Here is a 26,716-nt window from a genome sequence, read left to right as displayed (position 1 = left end):
GAGTAGCTTGGGGGACAGCTCTGGTGATTATCACATACCAGGATCTTACAGGTCACCAAGCCAAGAGGCTTAAAATACTTGAAAATATGTGAACAGGGAAGTGACGAACACATTGTTGAATGATCCTTTAATTTCACGTCAATGGGGGTGAGAACACCAAGTTGAGAAGTTCTATGTCTGTTTGGTAGAAGACGAGAAACAGCCATTCAAAAGAGTAAACAAAAGGAGAGGAACAAGCAAAGAGGCAAAGGAAGAGGAGAAGCTGGAGGAGACACTGACGTGGAAATACATACTGGGGCTCATCAGTTGACTGTAAATCACAAGCTGTCATTTCCCCCGTGTGTTGACAATGGGGACTATGCACCAGTGAGCAGCAGGTACAGTCACAAAAGAGACATCCACGGAAAGATGCCGTCTTTGTGTGTCCTCCGCGCGCCTCTTTTGTGCTGTTTTTCTCGCATAGCACTTGCTGGCATTGCCTTTTATCATTATCAGAGTTTCAATCAACGTTATTCTTGGAGCAGCTTGATGAGCGCGACGAGCATTCAACAAGAAGTATAATTAAAGACTGTGACATATCCTGTGCTATGAGCTGGGTGCTTCTCTTGAATCGCAGCTCTCTAGCCTGATCGGCAATGGCGACCGGATGGAGCGGTGTAATGGTAATCACGAGGGACCAGTAGGAATGGTTTCTGGGTGATGAGCATGTAAGACCATTCCCACAGAGCAGTAAAAAGTACTAGAAACGTTTTGGGTGGGAAATGGGTGATCAGGATATGATATGTGTAATTGTTATGGCTGATCCCTAAAGTCTATAATGTCCTTCTTTCTTAACTTGAGTTTATGTGCATTGGTGTGAAGGTGTCTGATCCCCTGAAACTGGAGTTACAGACAGTTGTGAACTGTACGTGAGTGCTGGGAATTGAACCCAGGTCTTTTAGAAGAGCAGCCAGTGCTCTTAACCACTGAGCCATCTCTCCCACTGCCTATAGTCCATTTTTTTTAGAAAAATTTGGAGTTTTTCTTTGACATGACCCCAAATATTTTGTCACCATCAACCATTTCCCAAAGTTCTTTGTAGGTTCCTCTTAATTCAAATGTGTGTATGTTGTACATGGTTCTGTGGCCTCCTACTCATAGATAAAGACATGCAGAATACTCTTCCTGAGACTCCACCCACCAAGATCTGCTCACATGCAAACTGGGCACACAAGGGCCAGGCTCTAAGAACTGGCTTTTCTGCTTTCAGATCTCTCTCTCTTTCTCTCCCAACTGCAGATAGTATATTAGTTAATATTGTATCGATTAGTCAGTCAACAAACCAGGTTTTAGGACATATGTAGGAAATACAATGAAATAAAATGGGTGACAATGGCCATGATTCAGTCAATAAGATCAGTTTGTTATGTCTAAAATAAATAATCTTTGCTCTTTAGAAACTCAGAAGTCATTTGGGTTGTTCTAAGAATAATAAAAGCAAGCATCAATGGCAAAACAAAAAAATGGGCAATAAAGGGATGGGGCAGGTGTCAGGGACTCTGATTTCTCTTTGTCTCCCCCAGAGGTTGGGAAGGCAGAAAGTGCCAATTTCTTATAAGTATAAAGTTAGTTTTGCAAGACTAGTTAGGCAGCTATGAATTCATTGCATCTATAGATGCAATTGTTCATGGCTCCCCAGAGACCCATTTATATGCAGAATGTGTTTCACCTAAGATTTCCCAACCTTAAACCATTCACAGGAGGGGTCAAGTCACACATTGGATGTGTGACTTCATCTCTAAGGGCATCTGGGCCTCTGTGAAAGCACGGTGCTGAGTCTGTGTTCAGGGTCTGTGAATAACTTTGAAACAGGTCTCTTCATTCCATCATGAAGAAGAGCAATGAGATGGTAGGAAGTGTGCACAGGGTGAGGTCCTGGGAAGTTTGGAAACAACGTTGAGCTGGTCAAACAATTGAAAGTGCAGAGGGAGGATTTGTTGTCCTGAAAGACAAGGAGTCATCTGCCTAGATACAATCTCAACACGACTGCGATTTTCAGAAAAAGCAGAACTTGGGCAACTCTGTAGAGAGGGATCCTAGACAGTAATATTAAGACATTTCTAAACAAACTTATCATTAGCATTTTACGTTTATTTATCATGTGTTACACATCATTAACTAACTCCTGCTTAAAGAGCCTAATTTTTAATTTGGAATTGTTATTTTCCATTTTTAAAAATTAAAATATAACTGTATCACTTTTTCTCTTCCTTTCTCCTTTCTACCCCTTACATATTTTCTTCCCCGAGTCTCTCAAATTCATGGCCTCTTTTTCTTTATTATTGTTCTATCAGCACATCTTGCTGAATTCATTTAGTATTTATTGCTTGTACGTATATGCTTTTAGGACTGGTCACTTGATAACTGAACAACCTATTGGGTCTCATCCCTGGAAAAGAGGTTGCTTTCTCTTAGCAGTCTTCAATTCTTGGCTACAAAGAGACTTCTTGTTCATACTTGTTTGAGGACACAACAGTGTCCTATCAGATATGATAAGGTCATTAACTTTGTATTTCTAAAGTGGCCTTCAGAAGCTTTTATTAGAAGTGTTCTTTTGGTCATTTTCTTGCTCATATTAATACTTTATATGTTCCCTAGTATTTGTGCAGAAAACATTTGGAAGACACATGTTCATGTGAGAAGAGCTTCTTAGCAGAACAATGTAATGTGGACACATTCTGATTTAAACTTACACAGCATAGCAGGCCACCATGTGCTAAAAGAGAATGGAAGGGAATGAAGGTAGCATGGTCCATCCTGAGATAACCCATGCTGCGGGTTGTCCTTTCTGTGGGCCACATAATGATACCAGCATCCATCCTAATACTAAAGTTTTCAGGTATTAACTTTCTAATTTCAAGATAAAATACTCATGAATGAAAATTCTTATTTCTTCCAAACAGGGCACCTTTTGCAGGTAACAGGGCACGTGTGACTCACTCCAGAGACCCTTCATCCAGGAGATTAGCATGCCCATTAGATGTCTATGAGCTTCACGCTCATTCTGAAGAGGTCTAAGTTTATTCAAAAGATAAACCACAAGAACAGTGATGAAAAATCTTCTTATAATCCTTCATTTCAGAGGTTCAAAGCTTATTTGAATTTGAGCAATATCAAAGTGTACAGATACTGAAAAATAAAACCACGATGGTGGAAAACTACAAGGATCCAGGACCTTTGAGATAGGACAGGACAGTGGCACATATACACTCACAGAGGTTCTGACAGCACGCACAAGACCTGTGCAAGCTCAAGCCGGACCAAATCCACCCTGAACAGGAGAGGCAGGCAGCCAGCATCACCCTGAGCTGAGCAGATGTTGACAGCTGATAGGTGCTGGGAGCCAGGAAGCCAGGATTTTAAGAGTGCAGCCCCTGATCAGGTGACTATACTCCATTGGAAGTCCACACATCCCAAACTATATAGTCAACACAAATCGAACTTGAAGGGTTTAAATAAAAATGAGAAAACGCAAAGTTGGCCGAGTAGGTCGATCCAACTTTATGTTTTGTATTTGTTTTTGTACCACTTGCTCTTTTTCACTGTAGAGCTGCAGAAGAGTGATTACTGATAACCATGGAACAACATCAACATTAGGGTGTCCTCAAATGTACGCTACCAGTAGATATGGGAGGACAGGGGAGTTGAGGGAAAGACTGTGGTCAGGATGTAATGTATGTGAGAAGAATAAACAAAATCTACTCCACCAAAGAAATTAGTCCACCGCTTTTCAATTTAGCCTCTGGTAGGTTCTTAGGACAAGGGCGGATACCAGCCACATTCTTTACCAAAATATCATCAGAAACATCTCTAGCCCAGTTGCCAATACTGTTCCCTTCTAATACCTCTTGGAGCTGGTTCTTTATGGTTCACACAGTTCTCAGCACGGTTGTCTTTCAAGCTCCTACTAGGACAGCCTGTTACCCTTTGTTTATAGTATTCAATCACTTTTCTAGTACAAAGTCCCAAAGTCTTCCACATTCTTTGAAAAACCACATTGCAGTGCCCACTCCCTGATACCAACATCTATCTTTGTTACTTTATACTTAGTTGCTGTGATAAAACGCCATGGCAAAAGCAAATTATATTACACCCATAGTCCCAGAGATTTAGAGTATGTGCTAGTGGAGCAAAGGCATGGCAACAGGTGGCTGGAACAGCAGCCAAGAGTTGTGTCTTTACCCACAAGCAGGAGTGAGAGCACACTAGGAACCTCAAAGCCTGTCCCATGATACACCTCCTCTAACAAGCCTGATTCTCCTTATCCTCAAGCAGGTCCACCAACTGGGGACAAAGCATCCAGTAACATGAACCTCTGAGATCCATTTTCATTCAAAGTACCAGAGTTTGTTTCTGTTATTTTCAACAAGTGTAGTTTTCCACAGTGGTCTCATTTCTGCAGAAAGAAGCTTCTTTGATGAAGGATAAGAGTTGTACTTATCTGTGGGTATAAGGTTAAGTATTTAGAACGTGGTTAGAATTACACTGGTTTAGAAAAGTGGTAGTAATGTATTTGCCTCTAAAATCAGTGATGACCCACTAGCTATGGGTAGTTGACCAAGTCTTCAGTACCAGGCATGATTTCCTTCTTATTGAGTGGATCTGAAGTCCAGTTACATAGCTGTTGGTTACGACCAAGATATAAGTGCCACTCTTGCACCTTTGGAGATTTATTGTACTTGCTGTGCTGATCATTGTCATTGTTCATAGACTTCTAGCTAGGTAGGACTAGTGGATGCTTTCCTACCTTGTCATCTTGCATATAATTTTCTGGTATTATAAATGCTGGTTTTCAATGAGGAAGCTTTTAGGTCAGATTCAGCTCCGTGACTTGGAGTACCGTGTTCAAAATATGTGACGTCATTAGCACACTCAACTCCTAGGCAACAACAATGGTAAGAGCCATAGCTTATACTGTTTTGGGAATCTTTTGGAATCCCCTGACCAATAACTCCAAGGGGGTTTCTCATGTCAATGACTGGAGTGTATTTTAAATAGTCTACAGATCTTCAAGTGAGCTTTATCATTCCAAGTGCTATAATTTCATTTAAACTGTATTCACATGCATACACATATATTTATGTGTCATATGTAGTTTTGTGTAGATGTTCAACAATGTGATTCTTCATGGCCTTTTCAAGAATCCTTAGTACTATTTAGTTCATCCTTCTTCCCCTTTTGTATTGATTTCTTCCTATTCCCCAATTTATGTCCCTCTCCTTCTGTCCCCATTTCTTCCTTCATATAACCTCTAACAACCCATACACCTAAGGTTCAGGGAATAGCATGAAAGAGGGGACAGAAAGTTTGTAAGGGACAGAAGAACAAGAAGTCTGTTTGCTGTATGATTGAGTCTTCTAGATGCAACAGGAAAGCCACACCATGAAGTCTCAACAGTACGGCTGCTTAAAGAAGACCCAAACAATGATGACACCAGTTGATACCACAGTGGATGGAGAAATAACATGGGGCTCCATCCGTGGATGAAGAGCTATAAGCAATGAAAACTACAGAGAAAGGGAGAATTAGTCTTCCCCAGAGAGGAGCACTCTAAATTACCCAATCCCAAGTGGCCATCCTAAAAATAGACATATAAGCAACAATAAATAGACTTAGCAGGTAGTATTTATTTGTTTATGTGTATATATTATTATTGTTATATATGTTGTATATATGAATCTTACAATTATACATACACACACACATATATACGAACGCAATAATAATAGTTAAGGAATAAGAGGCCATGAATTTGAAAGTGAACCTGGAGAGGGGGTTGACTTCGAAGGTATTAGAGGGAGGAAAAGGGGATGCTATAACTATACTTTAATTAAATAAAGGAGATGAAGTCTGTACGTTTTTAGAAATTATGGGCAACCCATTCTTAGACATGGAAATTTCAAAGATTCTTGAGGATAAATATGAAACAGTCATTCATATCCTGAGCCACCTTAGAAAAACTTCAGTCCAATAAAGATGAAAAGAGGATCTTTAGAGCTCAGGACACAAGGGTCACTTAGGTATCACAATTAGACTGGGAGCCACCTTCTCAGAAGCAATGGCAGAAGTGTGGAATGGTGTTACTCCAAAGCACTGGAAAGCCTGGAACTTTCTACTCTCTGAATATGCTTTTTGGACAGAAACAGACAAACAAACAAAAAGCCCAGTTGATTGAGTTGGTCATTATACCTCAAGCAGGAAGAAAGTAATCTCATGTGAGAAATTTGAGCTGTAATAGAGAAGATTTGAAAAATATGCTTGTTATATGTATGTGTGCTGTTGACATGAATATGAAGTCAGAGAAGAGCTTTGTGGAATCAGTTCTCTTCTTCCAGGTTTACATGGGTTCCAGGAAGCAAACTCAGGCCTTCAGGCTTAAACCTTGCTTATTTCTACTCCATAAGTCATATTGCTGGCCTAATAAAAGAATTTTTAGTAAGCGGCAAACAATAAAGTGAGTCTAAACAAAGATTAACTGCATGATAAATGGTAAAAAAAAAAATGAGGTTACAAAGTAGAAGTAAAATATAGATCAATAAAAACATAACAATTAGGAGTGTTTCCTGAAGCCAGGACTGTTAGGTTTCCATTGTTATCATTTCAGAGGATGGAGTTACCAGCCATAGGTTTCAAGAAAGTAACAAAACATGTTCACTTGGTGGATTGATTTTTGAAAGAAACAGAAATGAAGTGCGTAACATTCAAACTAGTCATGGAAAGAGTTGTAAGAGTTCCCAGGTAGAGTTTTTGGGGTCACTTATGTATACTATCATATCGGCAGCAAATAGTGAAAGTTTGACTTTTCTTTTCTAGTTTATACCCCTTTGATCTCTTTTTTTATGTCTTATTGCTCTAGCTAGAACCTCAAGCACTATATTGAATAGATATGGAGAGAATGGGAACCTCGTTTTGTTCCTGATTTCAGTGGGATTGCTTTGAGTTTCTTTCCAGTTAGTTTGATGTTGACTGTTGGCTTACTGAATATCATCTTTATTATGTTTAGGTATGTTCTTTGTATCCCTGCTTTCTCAAGATTTTTTATCATGAAGGGGTGTTGAATTTTGTCAAAGGCTTTTTCAGAATCTACGTTAAGACCCTAGCTTTTCTTGAGTACCGTCTATTTGTTCCGTATATTTCCTGCTTTAACTATAAAGTGCTGTGAGGAGTTCACTCTCTGGTCTTTTCTATTTGGTGTTCTGTTGCTTCCTGTATTTATACCAATATGTCTTTCCTTAATTTGGGGACTTTTTTTTTTTATTTAAAGATCTTGTTGAAGATCTGATCCAGGCCATTGACCTGGGATTTTCTCCTTCTGAGTCTAAAAGGTTTGGTATTTCATAGGTTTTTTTTTTGAGGTTTTTTTATATGTTTCTTTCACATTTTTAAAAAAATAGTTTTGTTTGAGTAGTCTAATTCCTTTACTTTATCTTCAAGTCCTGGTATCTATTTTTAACTGGCCCATTGCACTGATACGGCGTTTCTCTGTTCTGGAGAATTTCCCAGCTAGGTTGAGCTTTTCAATTCCATTTTAATTCAGTTTTCTTTCTTCAGTATTTTTATCTCCGGACTGAATTCAGTTTTCAAATCTTAAATTATCTTTGTCATTTCATTTAACCACATATTTGGGTTTTTCTTACCTTCACCTGAGTTTACTTCTATTCTCATTAATTTCCTTGACATATTTGTTCCATCATGTCCTCCTTGCACTTCATGGATTGTTCGATCGTGTTTATGGTGGTCACTGAAGTTCCATGTCCCAGGTCTGACTAGGCTATTCTCATTGGAGAACATTTCCTTAGGACCAGTGGCTCGTGTGGGGCTGCGTACCCTCTGGGTCTCTGCTATCAGTTTTGTCTCCACGATGTGACCTGGACATGGAGCAACCTTTCCGTGGAGCTGTCTAACGTGAGCCTCTCGGCTACTCCAGGCTGGGCTGGGCCAGTAGCTTCTCTGCCACAGAACGGAGATCGCTTTGGCAAGCAAAGTTCTTCCACTGACCATTTTTACCTGAAACTCTAAAAAATCTTCATCTGGCATCGTATCTGTTTCAGTGTCTTTGAATCCAGTTGTTGGGGAGCCCTGACATTCTGGAGAAGCCATATCGTCTTCTTTTCGTCCTGTTTCTCACATTTCTATGTTGTGATTTGCACACTTAGTTTGGATATCTCTTCCAGCTCTTTTTGGGGGGGGGGGGGGGACAGGGGCTGCTGATTGATCAGCTTGCTCTAGAGGCTCTGGTTTGATTCAGGCAGGAGGAAACCCATGGTTATATGAGCAACAACACCAAACTGTGCAGGAAATACACTTAAAATCAGTTATAGCCACCAACACATGACCAGTGTTCATTATTGAAGATGGTAAAACCGTTGTAGAGCGTGCTTTCACCCAGCAAACTTGGTATTTTCAAAATTGGGTGTCTTCACCGGAAAAACAGAAACAGTAAATGAATGAGACAAGGGAGAGAGGTGGCGTGGCCCAGGAGACAGAGAAGCAGCCGCCATGTTCAATATCTCGCAGGAGAAAGACAAGGGAAATGCTTTCTGGGAAAAAAGAAAAGATTAGAAAAAAAAAAGGCAAAGCAGGAAACCTTTCTTATTAACAAAGAAGTTCAAAACCAAAGTCATTTCATTATAAGAAGGGGAATTAAAAATTAAAAACATGCATATTTTTAAAAGACAATAGGAAAGCATATTGTTAAAAAAGTAGAAGGGAGAGAAAAAGGAGAAAACATGGAGGGGGGACAAAGAAACTAAGGGGAAGAAAGTGACCCCTTAAGGAAAATGCATCAACAAAATTAGGTGACTATGTGAAGAGGAGCAAAGAATATAAAATTAGAAACTAAGGCACAGTAAAAAAAAATCAGATAAAATTTGTAGTATAAAATATGGACTTACAAGCGATTTTTAAAGAAAAGAGTCATTTAACAGCTTCTTCAGCCTCGGTTTTTTTTTTTTTTTGATTAAATCATAAAAACTGACAAGCCTAACTGAACAGCACATTATTTAGGACTATTTAAAAAAAAAAACAACTCAGAGACAGACACAGAGTAAAGGTTGTAATTCAGAGAGATTTGCTCCTGTGTGGAAAGGGAGGGATCGAGGAGGCTCTCAGATCTCGAGCCAGGGCTCCGCTTCACAACTACACGTATGTGGGCATGGGAACAACATGCAGCACTGGGGCCCAGAACCTTCCAGCAGGCTTCACTCCGCTCCCGCGTTTTAAGGAGATTTTAACCACTGCTCATTATGTGTTGAAGGCTGTGTAAATATCCTCACCGAATCACACAGCCCGTGACAGGCAGGTTGCTTGTTTGTGGGTCCCTACAGTTTCTAGATCTCTTCCTCCTGTGGGCTGCTGCTTTGGATTTTGGAGAACCAGAGGAGCTGGACTTCTCATCTGTCATACCGACTTTTCCCGCCTTGTCATGGAGAGCATGGAACAAGACACATTTACTCTACCCAGAAACCCACTGTGGCCGCTACTCTTACGCCTGCGGCAGACAAGAAAACCAAGATGCTGAGGACCAGGATTTGTACTGGTTCTCCATGAATACGTTGTGGAAGCCAGGCTGGCTGCTCCAGGGCTGGCTCACTTCAGATCTTGCCTTCTTTCCTTCCTCTCTTCCGTCCCATCATTCTTCTCTTCACCCCAGAGAGAAGTGCTTTGCTCACAGTGAAGCTCGACCCTCTGTAGCCCTGGGCGACTCTGTACATCTGAAATGTTTCATAGATTCCTCCTGGAAGAAGTCGAGTGGAGAGAAAAGAGACGAATGTGCTCCCCTCCGCTCCCAGCCGGCTCCCGCCCATGTGTTATTTGTCCAGCCTGAGAAACCTGGGCCGAGCCTTGTCACCATTTTCTACCTCTGCATGTTGCTTCTGTGGAAGATGTTTCCTGTCCTGCCCCACTGCCCACTCCCTGCTGGCTTCCTTCCCAAAGCAGTTCGTGTTTGCTCTGCAAGCAACAGAGCAGTGGCCCTTTCTTCCCTGATGAAGCGCCATTTGCATAGCATGCAAACAGGCCAGCTGCTGCTGCCTGGCTCCCAGTGAAGACAAATAACGGTCACAGTATTTATGCTGATCCCTCCTGGGGCCTTCTGGGAACTGGGGCATAGCTCCAGGGAGAAGGGGGTTTACTTGGATCTCAGCATCATGAATGACCTCTTTGCTAACCCTGCAAAGTCACCCCATGGATGGGAGGGCATGTTCGGGGTTGTGTCTGAGGGAGGCCTGGACACGGAGAGAAGTCTCAGTTTTCTCACATTGTCTGAATTGCTTTATCAATATTTAGACTTCGTGTGGTCTCTAAGTTTGCGTTTTTCTTTAATGTAATAGAAAATTTAGGAAGTTAAGGTACTTCCACGTTTTCACCCCAAGGGTCATGAATTGCATATAAATCTGATATATCAATCTGTAACTTCATATGTAGAGAAATGGCAATGAATTACAAACTGATTAGAGAAAAGGTTTCTCACCCCATGGGTTTCTTCCTTATTTTCTCTGTTGCTGTGGCTTCTGTTTTCCCCTTATGTCTTCCTATGTCTGGAACCGCAGAGACCGTGTGTGGTCTAGACTCGTCCTTTACATTCACCTCGTCTGTACATAGAGTGCTCCCATCTGTTAGCTATGAACTGGCCAGATCGCTTCTGCCTTCAGACTCCATTCTGTATTCTTCAGACAGCACTTACTTGGAATCTCTTATCTGCTATGTCTATTTTGCAATATTTTACAGTCATCAGTTAGGATATATAGTTTGCACGCATATTTCTATACTACACTGTTTCTATGAATATCCTATACTGTATTTCTATGAATATTGTGTGTGTGGTGTGCATGTGTATGTATTTGTGTGTGTGCATGTATGTGGGGGCAGGGGTCAATGCCACTCTCTACCTTACTTTTGGGGCCAGTTGTTCCCTAGACTTGGGGCTCACTGACAGGTGAGCTGGCCAGGGGGCTTCAGATTTCCTCTGTCTCTGCCACTAATGCTGGGATCACAAGTATATTGCAGAATTCCTAGCCTTTTTTTTTCTTAAACATGGATACTACGGATCTGAACTTAAGTCACCATGCTTGTGTGTCAAATACTTTACTAAGTGGCCCATATCCCCAGTGCCGTTTCTTTGAATATTTCTATACTATGTGTTATGTATATTCCCATATTACATTATTCAATAGTTTATTATTTCTATACTATTATTCTGTGTTATTCCTATGAGTTTTTCTAACTTACACGACACTATTTCTCTATTATGTTAGTGTTTGAATATTTCCATACCATTCTATTCGTATTAGATTATTTTTATACTGTGCTACTTCTATGAATGTTTCTCAACTACACTATTTCAGGATGCATGTGATTATGTCCATAGTTAAAATTAGCAAGCTTCCAGAAACCCGATCGTTAGTCACTTAGCCAGCCCAGGTGAAGCGCTGATAACGAATAGCCAACGGTCAGGCTGCAGCAGCTGCTAAGCCCCCAGAGACAGATTAGATCTAACTATTTTCCATGGTAATGCTCTGGGCTCAGGGTTTATACAAATGTCATTGCACTTGACTGATTTTGCCAGCAATTGTTTTGAATTCCAAGACTTGAAACAGAGGGGTTTCAGATGGCAAGAAGTTAGATAGTGGGTCCGCATGGCTTGCATTGCAGCCAGCTCAGAGCATTTATGGGTCCCTCGTGTTATGCTGGGCCCCAGGGATGGTTCTTGGTGACTGAGAAGCTGTGCAGTCCAGCCCAGCTCATGTACTGAAGATTATCTTAAAATTCACCCTTCTCAGGGCCTTTATACTTTGCAACCACCTTCTCTCTTCTCTGTCAGATTGGCTTCTCCTCTTTACATCTGAGTTCAGTTTTGTGATGGCCTGATGCTGGCCACTCCCGGGAATTTCCCATGAGCACCTGCTCAGCTGCCTGATGTTCGTGGACTTTTCTTGCCCAGTCTTCTGCTCATCCCTCTTCTCTTTCTCCTCTTCTAGGCTTCCTCCCAACTGACAGCGATTATCTTCTTGTCCTTCTGCCTCCTCTTTTCTCTCACCCCACACCAGCTCTGTCAGCAAACTCTCTAGCTTCAGCACTAAGATCCAAAATTTATCCTCCTCTGGCCACCATACTGTAAAAGCTTCCATCGGCTCTCTTCCTTCTCTATTGTAAAGACTCTTCACATTTTACTTGTGGCTGCACTCACTGACTAGCTAGGCTGGCCGGCCAGAAACTCCTAGCCATCCTCCTGTCTCTGCCTGGTACCAGTTGCAGGCACACACTACCACACCCAGCATTTACAAGGATGCTGGGGACTGGAACTCAGGTCCTCGTGTTATGTGGTAAGCACTTTATAAGCCTTTCCCTGGGCATTGGCCCCTCCTTCTGACCACATCTTCCTCAGCTACGCCAGCCCCCTGACTGTCCTAGCCATTCAAAGACCTGTCCCAGAACCTTGCCTCTTCGTGTGGCCCAGCTTGGAAAGAGCTTTTCTCTGGACCCCAAATCACTCTTTCTAAGTCATGAAAGTCCCAACCCAAATCCCTTCCTCTCTTCCTGGATTCTCCTCTTTGTTCACTCTTTCTCTTTAGCGCTGATTGTCAGCATCTTAAACATTTATTGTTGACCTTGGCTGTAATCCATCTCTCCAACTAGAAGGTACTTTAAGAAGACAGTGGTTTCAGTGTCTCTTCAAACTCCCTGGAGCAGTGTGCACCAAGGTTGGAACTCAGCAGACAGTTCCTGGAGAGGGGAATGAGCGGCCTATGGGTGAGTTAGCTGTTCAGTTCCTGTTACAGAACCAGTAGGCACTTCTCACCTCCCTCCTTTGGAGACAGGATAGGAAGACAGGGAAAATTCCTGAAACAAAGAAAGGGAAAGGAAAAGGAGTCCCTCACCCTGTCTGGGTAAAGCTTTTTACTGGTCGAGGAGTGGAACCCCAGCATGCTGAACATTTGCCTAAGGCCTTCTCCTTTACTAGATATAAACCCACACATTTGTACATTTTTTTTTTAACCAGGAACCCCACTTATGGTGAAAAGAACACATCCTACCTGACCCATGCAACCCTGTGGCTCCTTGTTTTCCCTTACCATTGTATTCCCACCCAAGCCCCCAGAGAAGCTGTAGTGGGAGCTGTGGGCTGTGTTCCTGCCACCCAGCTCCGGGCTGCCTGGCTAGCTTATGCCCCGAAATAATTACACGGAAACTGTATTCTTTTAAACACTGCTTGGCCCACTAGCTCTAGCCTCTGGCTAATTCTCATATTTTGACTAACCCGTTTCTAATAATCTGTGTAGCACCAGTCTTACTGGGAAAGATTCAGCATGTCTGACCTGGCGGCTTGCTTCATCGCGTGCATCTGCCTCAGAGAGCAGAGTTATCGCATCTGCCCGGGAGAGGGGAGCATGGCGTCTCTGAGCTCACTTCCTCTTCCTCCCAGCATTCTGTTCTGTTTACTCCACCCACCTAAGTTCTAACCTATCAGGCCAAGTAGTTTTTTTTATTAATTAACCAATGAAACAACAGATTGATATGGCACTCCTACATTGAGAAACCACTTTGCAATTCCACTTATTACAAGCAGAGAGCAAAGGAAATAGCAGTTTCTTAGTGACCTTTGAGGTGCACCAAGAGCTACCAAAAAAGTCTACATGTCTAGTGCCAAAGCAAGTCACAGTGGCTTTTCCCTGAGGTGTGTGTACCCACATCTGGGTACGTCTTATTCTTATCACAAGTATCTCTTTTAATCTTAACTCTCTGCTTCCAAACCTTTTTTACCAAAGTATGACTCTTCTTCGAGAACCCCACACCCACGCTCTCAGATACACCTCATTTTCCCCTCAATACCTTTCTACTTTAAATGTATTTACTATTTTAATTTTTGCTAAAAATTTTATAATCTATACAATTTACACATTGTACTTTGATCATGTCCATGGGTCATTACCTTCCCTCAACTTTCTTTAGTGGCCTCTACCCAGGCTCCCTCCGAACTTCATGTCTATTTATTTATTTTTATTTATTTATTTATTATTTTTGCCATTGGTAACTGCCTGAGTCCCATTCACACTGTTCAAATGCATGTGGATCTGAGCTATCTAATGGGACAGGAGTAACCTACCAAGAGCCATGTTCCCAGAGAATAACTCCCCCTCCTTCACTAACCGTCAGCTGCTGACAGCTCCTTCCTCTATTGGTGCTGGGATGCTGACTGACTTGATCTTGTGCAGGTTACCATGACTGCTGTGAGCTGATGAGAGCAACAGTCGGCCTTGCGCTCATCTCCTCGCCCCCCAGGTTCCCCTTTCCCTCCATGTCCCCAGAGCCTTGGATGGGGTCGTGGACACAGGTGACCTACCCACAGCTGACACTCAGGGTTATTTCTACTTAGCACTTGACCCTCTTGCAGAAAGAAGCTTCCTTGATCAAAGTTGGCAGCAATACAAATCCATGGATAGGAACAGAAATAGTAAGAAGGTGGGTTGTTGGTTATGACCACTTAAAATAGCAAAAATCGTAGGTGGCCTCCTAGGGCTTCTCACCTCCTCAGTCATGGACTTTTGCTCAAGTTTGCAGTATCGGACATAGCATCCCTCCTATAGAGCAAGACTCATGCAATTAGAAATCAATTGGTTACTCCCGTAACTATCAGGCCATTACTGCACAAGTGGGCACCTCTTGCCAGACAGGTTGGTATTGTAACACACAAGGTCCAGGACTGAGTGAGGCCACGGATGTCTGCATAGCACCTGGTACTGTGTAAGCTCTCCAGATTACCTTCTCTCTGCCCTGCATCCACAGTGAGCCGTGTCTTCAGTAACAGAGTCTTTCCATCTGGTGAGAGTGGGCAACGAGGCAATGAGAACAGCCTGTGTTGTTTTAGGTGTCTCTGGGGCCTCTCTGACCACTAAGTTGTAGGGAGACTGAGAGCTTCACTTAACCCATGACTTCTGGAGGCAAAATTATCCAGGTGACCCTGTCTCAAAAAACAAATGGAAAGACTTAGACACAGAGGAAAATGCAAGGAAATCTGGCTCCCTTGTATTGATTGACAAGAGGGTGTGAGGGCCCATAATCTTGGATCCGTGCCATCTTGACAAAGGGTCAGAGAGTTAAAACGTATTCTTGCTCCTCAAGCACCAACAACAGGATGTTTGGCTTAGGGCGTGGTTACCAGGTGTCGAGATGTAAGGAGGTAATTACACTTGCCTGTTCTCTGTATCATGGACGTCTTGTGCTCTCCGCTGGGGATATAAGGACTGTGAGTAACAAATGTGGGGTGTTCCAGCATTCACTGGAAGGCCTCCAGACTCTGTCTTCTATCTCTTTCCTCAATCCTCATTCCCCATGTCAGCCGGTCCCGACAAGAGGGTGGAAGTAACTCTGTAAGTTTGGGGTGCTTTTGTAAGGGAAAGGCTGACTGGTTAGTAACTAACAGAGCAACGGGCATCAGCTGGGGCAGGCCAGGCCAGCGAGCTGTAAACTGAATGTGTCTCCCTCCACCCCAGAATGGAGATTTGACTCAGCTGGTACAGTGCTTGTATTGAATATTCGCAGCCCTAGGTTCCATCCCCACAGGTAAAATTAAACTTTTAAAAGATACACATTCAGGCCTGAATTCAGCCACCTCCTGTAATCAGGCAAGACTTCCAATGGAGGGTCCAGGACCCTAACCCAGCTGTAAACCCTTCGACCTACAATTTGTCCTGCCGACAACATGGGCTGTGGTAGAGATGGCACAGACATTGGGGGCCTGATCAACTGATGACAGGCACAGCTGGAGACAGGTACCCCGAGAGGGAGCTACCCCCATGAGGTCCAGGATCCAGAGGTGGGATACCCCAGAGACTCAGTATAGAACCAGACATGAATGGCAAAAACAAAAAAAACAAAACAAAAAACTCAACGATTCTTAATGATATTCTGCTATACTCAAAGACTGGTGCCCAACCCAACTCTCATCAGAGAAGCTTCACCCAGCAACTGATGGAAACAGATGCAGACCCACAGCCCAAGATTCGGTGGATCTAAGGGAATTCTTCGTAAAAGGGGGAAGAAGAATTATAGGATGCTTGGGGTCAAGGGCATCACAAGAAAACCCACAGAATCAACTAGTCTGGCCTCACAGAGGCTCACAGAGACTGAACCAACAACCAGCGAGTCTGTACTGACTTCGGCACTCTGGATGTGTGTTACATTGTGTAACTTGGTCTTCATGTGAGACTCCCAACAGTTGAGAGCAGGAGATGAGTTTCTGACTTTGTTGCCTGCTTTTGGGACCTATTCCTCCTGGGTTTGTCTCATCCAGCCTTCACAGAAGAGGAGGTACCTAGTCTTACTGCAATGTGATATATACTATGGCTGGCTGGCTGATATTCATGGGTGGCCCACCAGTGTCTGAAGAGAAACAGTGGAGGAGGAGCAGATGGCATGGGAGGTGGGGAGGTTGGGGGTACTGGGAAGAGTGGAGGGAGGAGAGACTTTGGTTGGGATGTAAAAACTAACTAACAAATAAATAAATAAATAAAAATACATATTCAGAATACATAAAGAACTCAAGAAATCCTCAAATAGTTGAAAGAAAAAAAATATGGGCTGGTGTTCTGAAAAGACACCTCTCTCCAAGAAGAAATAAAAATGGTTAAGAAAATCGTGGAAAAGGTACTCAATATCCTTAGCAGTTGGGGAAATGCAAATCAAAACTACCATGAAGTATTAGCCACCCGAGTTAGAATGAAAATCATAAAAATTGTGAAAGCAATGGTTGACAAGGATATAATGGTATATTATTTGTGTTTTAATTTAAAAAAAGCACAAAGCGTCCGGCCACTACCTCTTACCTCTACCTCAGACTGAAATGGCTGATCCTGCCTCAGTGAATTCTCAGACTGAGACTGAAAGTGAGACCTATCTCCTCCCACCTTATATTTCCCTCTGGGATTAAAGGCATGCACCACTACCGCCTCACCTTTATGGCTAACTAATATGGGTGCTGGGATTAAAGGTGTGTGCCACCACTGCCTGGCCTGTATGGCCGACTAGTGAGGCTGCTTTGTACTCTGATCTTCAGGCAAGCTTTCTTTATTAAGACACAAATAACATACCACTATACAAAGATATGCAGGTGAAAAAATTGTCCACAAATACTGCTAAGCTGTAAACGAGTTACAGGTGGGAGAGCAGCATGCAGGCGCCATAAGGAACTAACCCAGATTATCCTGTGAGTAGACTGCCATACTCCCAGGGAGAGAGCCAAAGGACATAGAGCCAACATGCCAAGGAGAGGCTTACACACTCACGCCTATTAAAACACACACATCAGTGGGCGAGTGGAGAAAACATGTCATCTGTATACCAGGGGCTTAGACATCAACTTAATCTCCCCTGTGTTCTGCATAGCTTAGATATAGGGTTGGTGGCAATGGATTTGCTTTTTTGTCATATTCGTTTTTGTTGGTTTGTTATGATTTCTTTTTGAGATTATAATTTAATTACAACATTTATCCATTCCCTTCCCTCCCTCCAAACCCTCCCTCTTCTTCTAAGGTATGATCTCTTGTTTGAAACTAATTGTTATTATATGTATATATGTATTTGTACATATATATGTATTTCTAAATACAACCTGTTGAGTCTATGTAATATTTCCTATATATATGTTTTCAGGGTTGACTATACAACCGATTGATGTGCTCTTCCCCAGGGAAACAGCTTTCCTGCTCTCAGCCTTTCTCAGTCAAATAAATATGGTTAATTTGGCGGGCTCATTGGTGTCATCCTCCTTCAGCTCATGCTTTGGCAGTCATGCTAGTGAGATTTTATTCACGTAGCTTTTGATGTTACTAGGAGACACAATCTCACAGCGAGTTCCCCGATCCTCTGGCTCTTATAATCTTTCTGGCCCCCTTCTGCAATGTTACCTGAGCCTTAGGTATGGGTGTGTGTCGTAGATGTATTCATTGGGACTGGGCTCCGTAACTCTGAGTTTTGACTGGTTGTGGTTTTCTGTAGTGCTCTCTGTCTGCTGCAAAGAGAAATTTCTTTGATGGGGGTGGTGATGAAGACTGCGCTTCTCTGTGGATTTAAGGACAAATGTTTATATACTGTTTTTAGGGATCATGCTGATTCAGTAAAGTATTAGTTGTAGATTCTCCTCCGACAACCATGATTTCACTATCAGTGAGTGGTTAGCTAGGTTTCTAGTTCCAGGCATGGTTTCTGTCTTGTTGAGCAGGGTTTAAATCTAACTAGAGAGTTGTTCTTACTTCCAGGCATGTATTTGTACCACTACTTCCCCCATAGGGTTATCTCGCCATGCTGGTCACTGAGGTGGTTCACTGGCATCATAGCTGGGAGGCCTTTTGGTTGCCTCACTCCTTTAGAAGCTTGAACGGTGCCTCCTTGGTGCTAATCCCCAAGAAGAGGACATTCCTGTCAGATCTAGCGCAGAGGTCTCTAAGTCTTGCTTCTGAAGTGTGTGGCGTCTTCAGCAATGGGGGCATGCATTCACCTTTGAGGGTAACAAAGGATTGCAATAGGCTGTATGTTTTGTCTCTTGGACAGCCCTGGCCAACAACTCAAAGGCTACTTTGATAGGAATCATGGAATTTTAACTTAAAATCTATCACAAAAGAAGTTTCCTGTAAAACTAAGACCTCTCTCATAAGTAATACCTTCACTAGTCATCCATAAAGGTAGCTACCTTTGTTTAAGGGCACCTCAGGAAGTTTTCCCCTAGGTTTTCATGTACATCCAAGTTGAGAGACAAGCCAAGGGTAAAGACTCTTTAGATAGTGAGGCCCAGGCACAGTGTACAGGGCTATAAGGCACCGTGCAGCAGAACCCCTAGGGAAGGGTACCTCCTGGAGCTGAACAGTGTGCAGACTTCTCTACAGAGGTCCTTGTGTCTCAGCACTGGAACATGTCATGGGAAACTCTAGTGTCCAATGACCGCTTCCCAGTTAAGCGAGGGCTCTCCCAGTGGAAGTCCTGATAAAAGGCACTACTCCCAATCCTGAGTGCTCTGCCCGATGGACCAGTTATCTTCTAAAGGCTACACCTACCAGGACTGACTGCTTAGTGTGGCTATGCTTCCACTCCCTCCTCCGCCCCCTCATTCCTTCTTTTGAGACGGGGTTTGGAGTATATTCCATGTAGCTTAGAATTCACTATGTTGTCAAGGACAACTTTGAACTTCTGGTTCTCCGGCCTCTAACTTCCGGGGTGTTAGATTATAGGTGTGTGCCACCATGCCTGGTTTTATATGTATTTTATGTGTATGACTGTTTGTCTATAAGTATATATGCACTTTGTCTGCATTCCTGGTCCCATGGAGGCCAGAAGAGATATCAGAACCACTGTAGCTGGAGTTATGGGTGGTTGTAAAGCCACCACGTGGGTGCTGTAAACTAAGCCTTGGTCACCTGCAAGAGTAGCAAGAGTTTTTAACCTTCAGCCATCTCTCCAGCATCGCGATATCAGTCCTTTGAAAAATTAAATAGATGGGGTTGGAGACCATTTTGCATACTGAAATGGACCAGATATACAAAGATATGTACCATGCTCTCTGTCTTATGTCAGCTCTGTAAAAACATCACCTTGAGTGTAGAGTAACGGTTTCCTGGAGCTTGGAAAAGGCTGAGGTGGGTGGTGGGTGACGTGGATTTAATTAGGGCATGTTCCATGTGTGGTTGAGATTTCACACAGAACCCTATTAACATGTGCCATCAACATACGTTAATAAAAAATTAAAAACATGTTTTTTAAAAAAACTGAGCAACCCATTGATTACTTCCTACTGTGGCTACTCCAGCAGTTTCCTTCCTTTGGTATGTTGTATAGTCTGGGTTTTGTTGATTCAAGCACATGCAATTCATGAATGTAAAGGGAGAAGGGGTGAGAGGAACTCTCTAATTCCTTGGTTCATTCTGGTAACCATGAAACAGAGAAGAAAAGCCCATGAGGTGAGAGAGTGAGCTGTTGATACAACGATACAAGGGGGAAGGAAGGCTTATAAGTAACTGGTTAAAATGCATTAAAAAAGAAACCACCCGGTGGAAAATGTAGATGTGCCACAGTCTGTGCGGGCATCATGGGAACTAGGGAGTTCCTTGCAGAGGGAGCCACTGCTTTAGGGTCTTGAAAGTTCCAGCAATGGGGTTTGATGAAGGCATTCAAAAGACACGAGCAAACAAACGGTATGTCAGGTCAAAGCCATGACAGGAGCATGGTGGAGGCTGAGAGAGAACCTAGTGGCTCTATTAATGGAACTGAGCAGCAGATGTACCTGCTGGCCATTGAGCGGTCATAGCCATGGGGCTGATAATGAAGTTAAACCAAAGCCACATTGTGTTCATTATGCCAGAAAGGACCCGGGTCATTTCAGAAGGCAGGTGGCACCGTCCCAGCTGGCTTACCCAGCCTCTCAGAGGGCAAAGCCACCTTAAGTCAGTGGAAGTTAAGAACGAGAGAGTGACCAGACAAAGCTCTGTTACAGTTACATTGTTTTCCAGCTATTTCCTCTGTGTTGACAGCATCTATCGTCTGGGACAGAAACGCCTTTCAGACCAAGCCTGCAGTGGTGAAGTATTTTTTTTTTTTACAAAAGTAATTTACTGCTATGAAGATTAATCTCAATTGTTAGCTTGGTGAGAGAGAGAATTTTATGAGTGTTTGTCTACATGTATCAAAGTGCACGTATGACTGGGGCCAAGTTGGGAGGACATCACCCACTGTGGGTAGAAGCGTTCCCTGCATTGGGTTCTGGACTGTATAAAGATGAGGGAGCAAGCCATGCACCAGCATCCACCATTGTCTGTCTCCTGACTATGGATACGATGTGACCAGCTGCCTCAAGCTCCTGACTCCATGACTGTTCATATCATGGCATCTGCACTGGCCTGCTCTTGGGGTCCTGACAGGATATGTTCAGCTGTAACTAGGAAGAGCACCCCCAGTGCATGTTCGCCGTGTTTCCTTTACCCTCTCACCCCTCTGAGGAGCTGAGTGGGAAAGTGATGAGGCTATACACATTGCTTTTCTTATCGCTGTCTCCAAATACCAAGCAAAAGCCAACTTACAGAACAAAGTTCTTGTTTTGGTTCATGGTTTGAGAGGACACAGTCCGTGATGGAAGCGAAGGTAGGGCTGTGGAATACAGGAGATGGCTAGCCGTATTGTGCTCGCCGCCGGGAAACCAAGAGGAATGAATTCTGACACTTGGCTTGCTTTCTTCTTCTTATTCAGTTCTGGGTTCAAGTCCCTGTGATGGGGCCGCTAGGTCTCCCCTCCTTAGTTAAACAGCTACAGAGACACAAGCAGAGACATTCTCGAGCAGTCAAGTTGACAGCAGAGTTTGACCACTGTAGAGGCTCTGGCAGAAGGACATTCAGGAGAGTCAAATGTCATCACAGTGTCTAGTCTCTAATGGGGGGAATGTCCAAATTTCCTTCCTACCTTCCTTCCTTCCTTCCTTCCTTCCTTCCTTCCTTCCTTCCTTCCTTCCTTCCTTCCTTCCATTGTCCAGTTATGTCCAAGTTTACTCCATAACCCTTGGCCTCTCTTTACCACCAATGACCTCATCCTTCCATTATGAAATTAGGGTTTTGTTTTACTTCAAAGAAATAATGAAGACAAAGGAGAGATGAGTGGTATGAAATGGCAAGCACTCTAAATGCACAGCAGTAATAATGCTTACAGCCCATGGACTGGGTGCCTTGAATGTCACCTCACATCCTCACAACCTCAAAATATCTAGTGAAGCTCTTGTTGCTAACCTTTACCGGAAACAGGCACACATGTTGGGGACGTTTTCAAGGGCCTGAGTCTGCTCGATGCCCAGGCCTTTAAGCTTTGGTATTTACAGGTTTTACTTTGATTAATTGTTAAAGGCTCTAATTGGAAACCGACCATGGATCATAATAATAGTGATAAAAATAATAAGGGAAGTATGCAGTGATTTCTCACTGTGATGGGCCAGGCACTGATCTACACACTTTGTGTGTGATGACCTCTTTATATATAATATACATATATATGTGTATATTATATATAATGACCTCTCTCTATATAATCACATATAGAGGTACCAGTACTATGTTTGCTTTCTGGAGTTTGGAAGCAAAGAGAGGCTCAGCAACATTGTGAAACAAGGCAGTGGCTGAGCAAAACTCCAAGCCTTGGTGATGAAATCATTAGGGTATGTAGACGCTAACAGATCATTAGAAAGCAACAAGAAACTTCCCGAGTCTCATTGGTCAACCATGACGGGAGCTTTCCTATTCATGTAAAACATACACTGTTGTCACAAAGGCTTGTCATACACTTTCTATTTTGAGCCTGCTTTGTCCAACAAGAAGGGATACCCAGCAATAAGTCATACCCACTAGCATGTATAAACATTTAATTGTAGATTTATTTTCCTGAACATCACTATAAATCCATAGGTACACAAACACTAAATTCATGAAACATCCTCCTTTTCTCTTGGTATCTACTTAGTGAAGCTCTACAAATAAGGAACATTTTTTTTTTCTGATTAATTCCCCATAAGAGTAAATCTTGGTAGCTCATTGAAACATACTTTTTTTAGCAAGATTAATTTTAAAGTTCGACATTATGAGCATCATATTAAGCTGTCAGCTTAGGAAGCAATACAGAGAAAGATCTCTGCAGAGCGCCAGGGGCTAGGAGGCGTATTTGAGTGATTCTTTTCTCAGTATGTCACTTCTAGCTTGGGAGGAGAGACATTTGTACCATCCTCACCCTCAACCACCATATCATTGCTGCTTCAAGCTGTTTCTAGAGCTGTGGACACAGAATATTATGCCTGTCGACAGCTCCAATTAGCTGGCGTGTCTGACTGGTGACAGCACCATCTACTTTTGTTTATGGCAATGGTGGGAGCTGGAGCTCGCCTCCCCCCTCCAGTGGCAGACAGACGGATGGAGCTGTGTAATCATCAGGGGAAGCATGTGATAGTCCCCCCTCACCAACCGCCATGCGGAGCAGAACCAACGGCCTTTTGTCTGCTCTTAGGAGTGACTGTCAAGTTAGGGGGCTGAATATGTATGAAGCTCATCACATGTATGTGTGTGTAGAGCGCTCTAGACTGCGGGGTGTTGACATCACACAGATGCTTTTCCAAGACAAGGTGATGTTTCATTTGTGCCGAAATGGCATTGTTTGTAAGTCTTCTGCTGAAAAAAATTTCAAAATATCGACCAGTCAACTTTTTGACTGCTTCTATAATGGGAGAGAAAATTGTTAAATTACATTTCATAATCTTTGATGTTACCCTTTCCTCAGTACATGACAGAATCATTTGCTTTGCGCTCCCTACATTTATTTTCTCCACTAACTCTATCTTTTGCTCACTAGAGACTCTCAGGAGACGAAGCTTACATGTTGATAGTGAAAAGAACTGTGTATAATTCAGAGTGCATGACACGCAATTCTAGTTGTCAATTGATGGGTATATAAGGCAAGAACCAGGGAGACAGCCCAGTCCACAAAGTGTTTGCCTTCTAAGTTCTTGTGCTTTGTTCAGCCTGCGTTCTTATGCTGCCCAGGACCACCAGCTCAGAGATGGCACTGCCCATGGTGGGCTGGACTTTCCCAAATTATCATCAATCAAGAAAATGCCCACAGGCCAAGCTGAGGTAGGCATCTTCTCAACTGAGGTTCCCGCTGGCTAAGTGGCACCTGGCGTGAACATCTGAGCTCAGTCCTCAGCTTTCAAGAGAAACGCTGGGTGTGTAAGAACAGCCTCAGTCTAGCTGGGCTACTGAGCTTCAGTTTCAGTGAGAGACCAAAAGGTAGAGAGTGACCGAGGAAGACCCTTGAAGCCGACCTCTGGCTTCCATGAGCACAAGCGTGTGCATACACATAACACAAATATCTACGCACGTGCACATTTACAGTGATAGTCTAAAATAATTTTATTAAAGATGTGAGTCCTTGTTCAGTCAGTCTAACTGACTAGATAAATAAATAAACAAATAAATAAATAGGAGAACCAGTTGTGGATCTGGAAGCCTGGAACTGCTCTGGTAGCATAGCCTACCATGTCCTATTTGATATAGACATTATCGCATAATAGGTTGCTCGTGTGTTCCTACATACTACACAGTTGAACAATAAGTACCCCTTAGTTCTCCTGTTCATACTCAATAAGCTGTCACCCACTCCTACGTGGCCGACTTCCGAAAAGGAGCTTCTGAACCCATGTTCTGAACAAGTGTTTGGAATCTGAGAATCAGGATTTACTGGAATGAGCGGCTGCTCTGAGGGTAGGGGTCAAGCCGTCAGGAGCCACACTGTCAGGGGTCACACCATCAGGGGTTGCACCGTCAGAGGTAATACCACTCACACCTTTTCAGTTCCAACAGGTCCTGGAGTCTCAGAAAACAGTGTTAGTGGAGGGTTGTGGCTAACTCATGACCCAGTAACTGTTTCTGTTCCACGCTGCGGCTGCCTGCTTCATTTTCTGCAGTTTCTGTCATCTCCAAGCTGACCTGTGCTCGCAGAGTCGTGGGCCTCCTGGAGAGCCCACGGCGGTACCAAAGCAGAGCAGTGGTCTATTCCTGAGCCCGTCTCGCCTCCCACATCTCCTTTTGTTGTCTTTTCTCACAGGAACTTGCTCTTATTTTACACTTCTTTCTCATACACACTAGGTCTTGAGACATTCACTTATGACCTTCAATCTACTTCTTTTAAATTAAATTTAATTGACATGTTTTTAAGACAAACTCTCACTATGTAGCCCAAGCTTGTCTTAAACTTGGGATCTTCTGGCTTCAGCTGAATGCTGGGTTTACTGGCGGGTGCAACCATGCCTGCTAGGCTCTCAGCGTATTTATTTCCACTTTGCAAAAAAAATTTTCACATGATTTCTCCCCAAACCCTAGGAAGAATAAAGAGGTAGCTATTTCCCCCATTAGATAGATGGGTGAGAAAACCCCAGGCCAAAGAGGTCGCCCAAATGGACCGTGTAGCACGGAGAGATTGACAGGAGTTTCCCTGAGCCTCTGCCCTGCTGCTCTTCCCCCGCAGACTGGGTCTCTAACAGTGTACAAGAAACCGTGATATGGACTTCGTCTCCTTTAGCGAGGTGTGACGGATGTGGAGGTGAACATTTCAGAGCGAAAGGCAGCTGGGATGGGGAAAGGCTAAGCGAAACTCAAGGGGACACTTCCTGGGTTTTCAGAATGCTCTCCCCACCCCCGCCCCCAAATCAAAGAAATGATTACCAAAAAATGGTATCACTCTGTGTGGACCGGGACTTTAAAAGGAACATACCTCAAAGGAGACCGGGAACTCTGAAAAAATGACATTCTGATCATGTATTCATGAATAATCTTCATGTGAATAAAGTGGCGACATCTGAGGCGGCTTTGGTGACTGCCGAGGGCCCTCTGGTAAGCTCCGCTTCAAAGAGCTCATGGGAGCAGGGCAGCAGGAAGGCATAATGACGGATGCCGCCTTGAGCCCCGAGGGGTGGGGACTAGATTCCACAGGCTGCGCAGCCACGTGGAAGATGGCGTGGACCACTCCTTGCTTGTGAAGGCTGTGGACTGGGCCTTCTCTGTCCCCATTTCCCGCTGACAGCTTGGCAAATGCTAACCATCTAAAAAACAAAAAGAGGAGCCAACCCCAAGAGTGTTCAGATGAGAGCGGCTCGTGAAAACCAGAAAGGGACCCGTGGAAGTGAAAGGGGACAAATGACAAATGTCTTCCTGGTCACGGAAGTAGAGACCATGAGGACCCTGACTCTGACTGACAGGAGGGACGGTTGCTTGCTTGTTGTTCTCTTCCCAGAAGTCCTTTCTGTTTGCTGTGAGTTGGTTTAATAATGATAATTATTTTCCAACCAAAAGGCAGAACAAATAAAGTGAAGAGCGAGCAGCTAGACAGATGAGGAGGGAGCTTGTCGCAGCTGCTAGGCAGACGACACCAGCGCTCAGAAGAGCCTCATCCTAGCATGGCTGTGCCCCTTACAGTCACTGTTGAAGGCCCGGTCAGTCTCCCTGCTCTGAGGACCACGGGGGAATAAGAAGACAGTCCTGGGCCCTGAAAAGCATCCACTCCTAGTTTTCAGGAAAGCGGAAAGAGTAACTCAGTGGTCTAGGGACATGGTGTTGACATCTACAAACAGTAGAGAGGAGAACTTTGCTTCATTTTATTTTGTGTTGTGTGTTCTTTTAAGAATGTGTATATGCGTGGGCATGTACGTGACCCTAGCACATGTGTGAGTAGTGCATGCATGTGCTTCTCCTAGGGACATGTGTTAGTGTTTGCATGCGTGTGGCTCCAGGTACGTGCATGTGTATGTGCATGAATGCGGAGGCCAGGGGTCTGCAGCAGGATCTTTCCCAATGGCTGTCTCTCTTACTTTTTGACACTGGCTCTCTCCCTGAATCTGGGGATCACCAATTGGCTCTGCTGACTGGCCAAATAAGCTCCAACATCTGTCTCCCTCCTCTTTGGTGCTGTGATTACAGACGCATACAAACAGGCTAACTTTACCTATGAGCTCCAGAGCTTTGAACGCCGGTTCTCAAGCATACACAGCAAATACTGTCTCAGCCATCTCCCCAGTTCCAGAGAGCAGTGCTTGGAATGGGAGCTGTATGAGTCCTTTGCGAGGCAAACTACGGTTACTAAATGTCAGTGCTGATTTGAGAGCCTGCGAATA

The sequence above is a fragment of the Microtus pennsylvanicus genome, chromosome 16, assembly GCF_037038515.1.
Source record: "Microtus pennsylvanicus isolate mMicPen1 chromosome 16, mMicPen1.hap1, whole genome shotgun sequence".
Taxonomy (NCBI): Eukaryota; Metazoa; Chordata; class Mammalia; order Rodentia; family Cricetidae; genus Microtus; species Microtus pennsylvanicus.
This window is presented reverse-complemented; position numbering follows the sequence as displayed.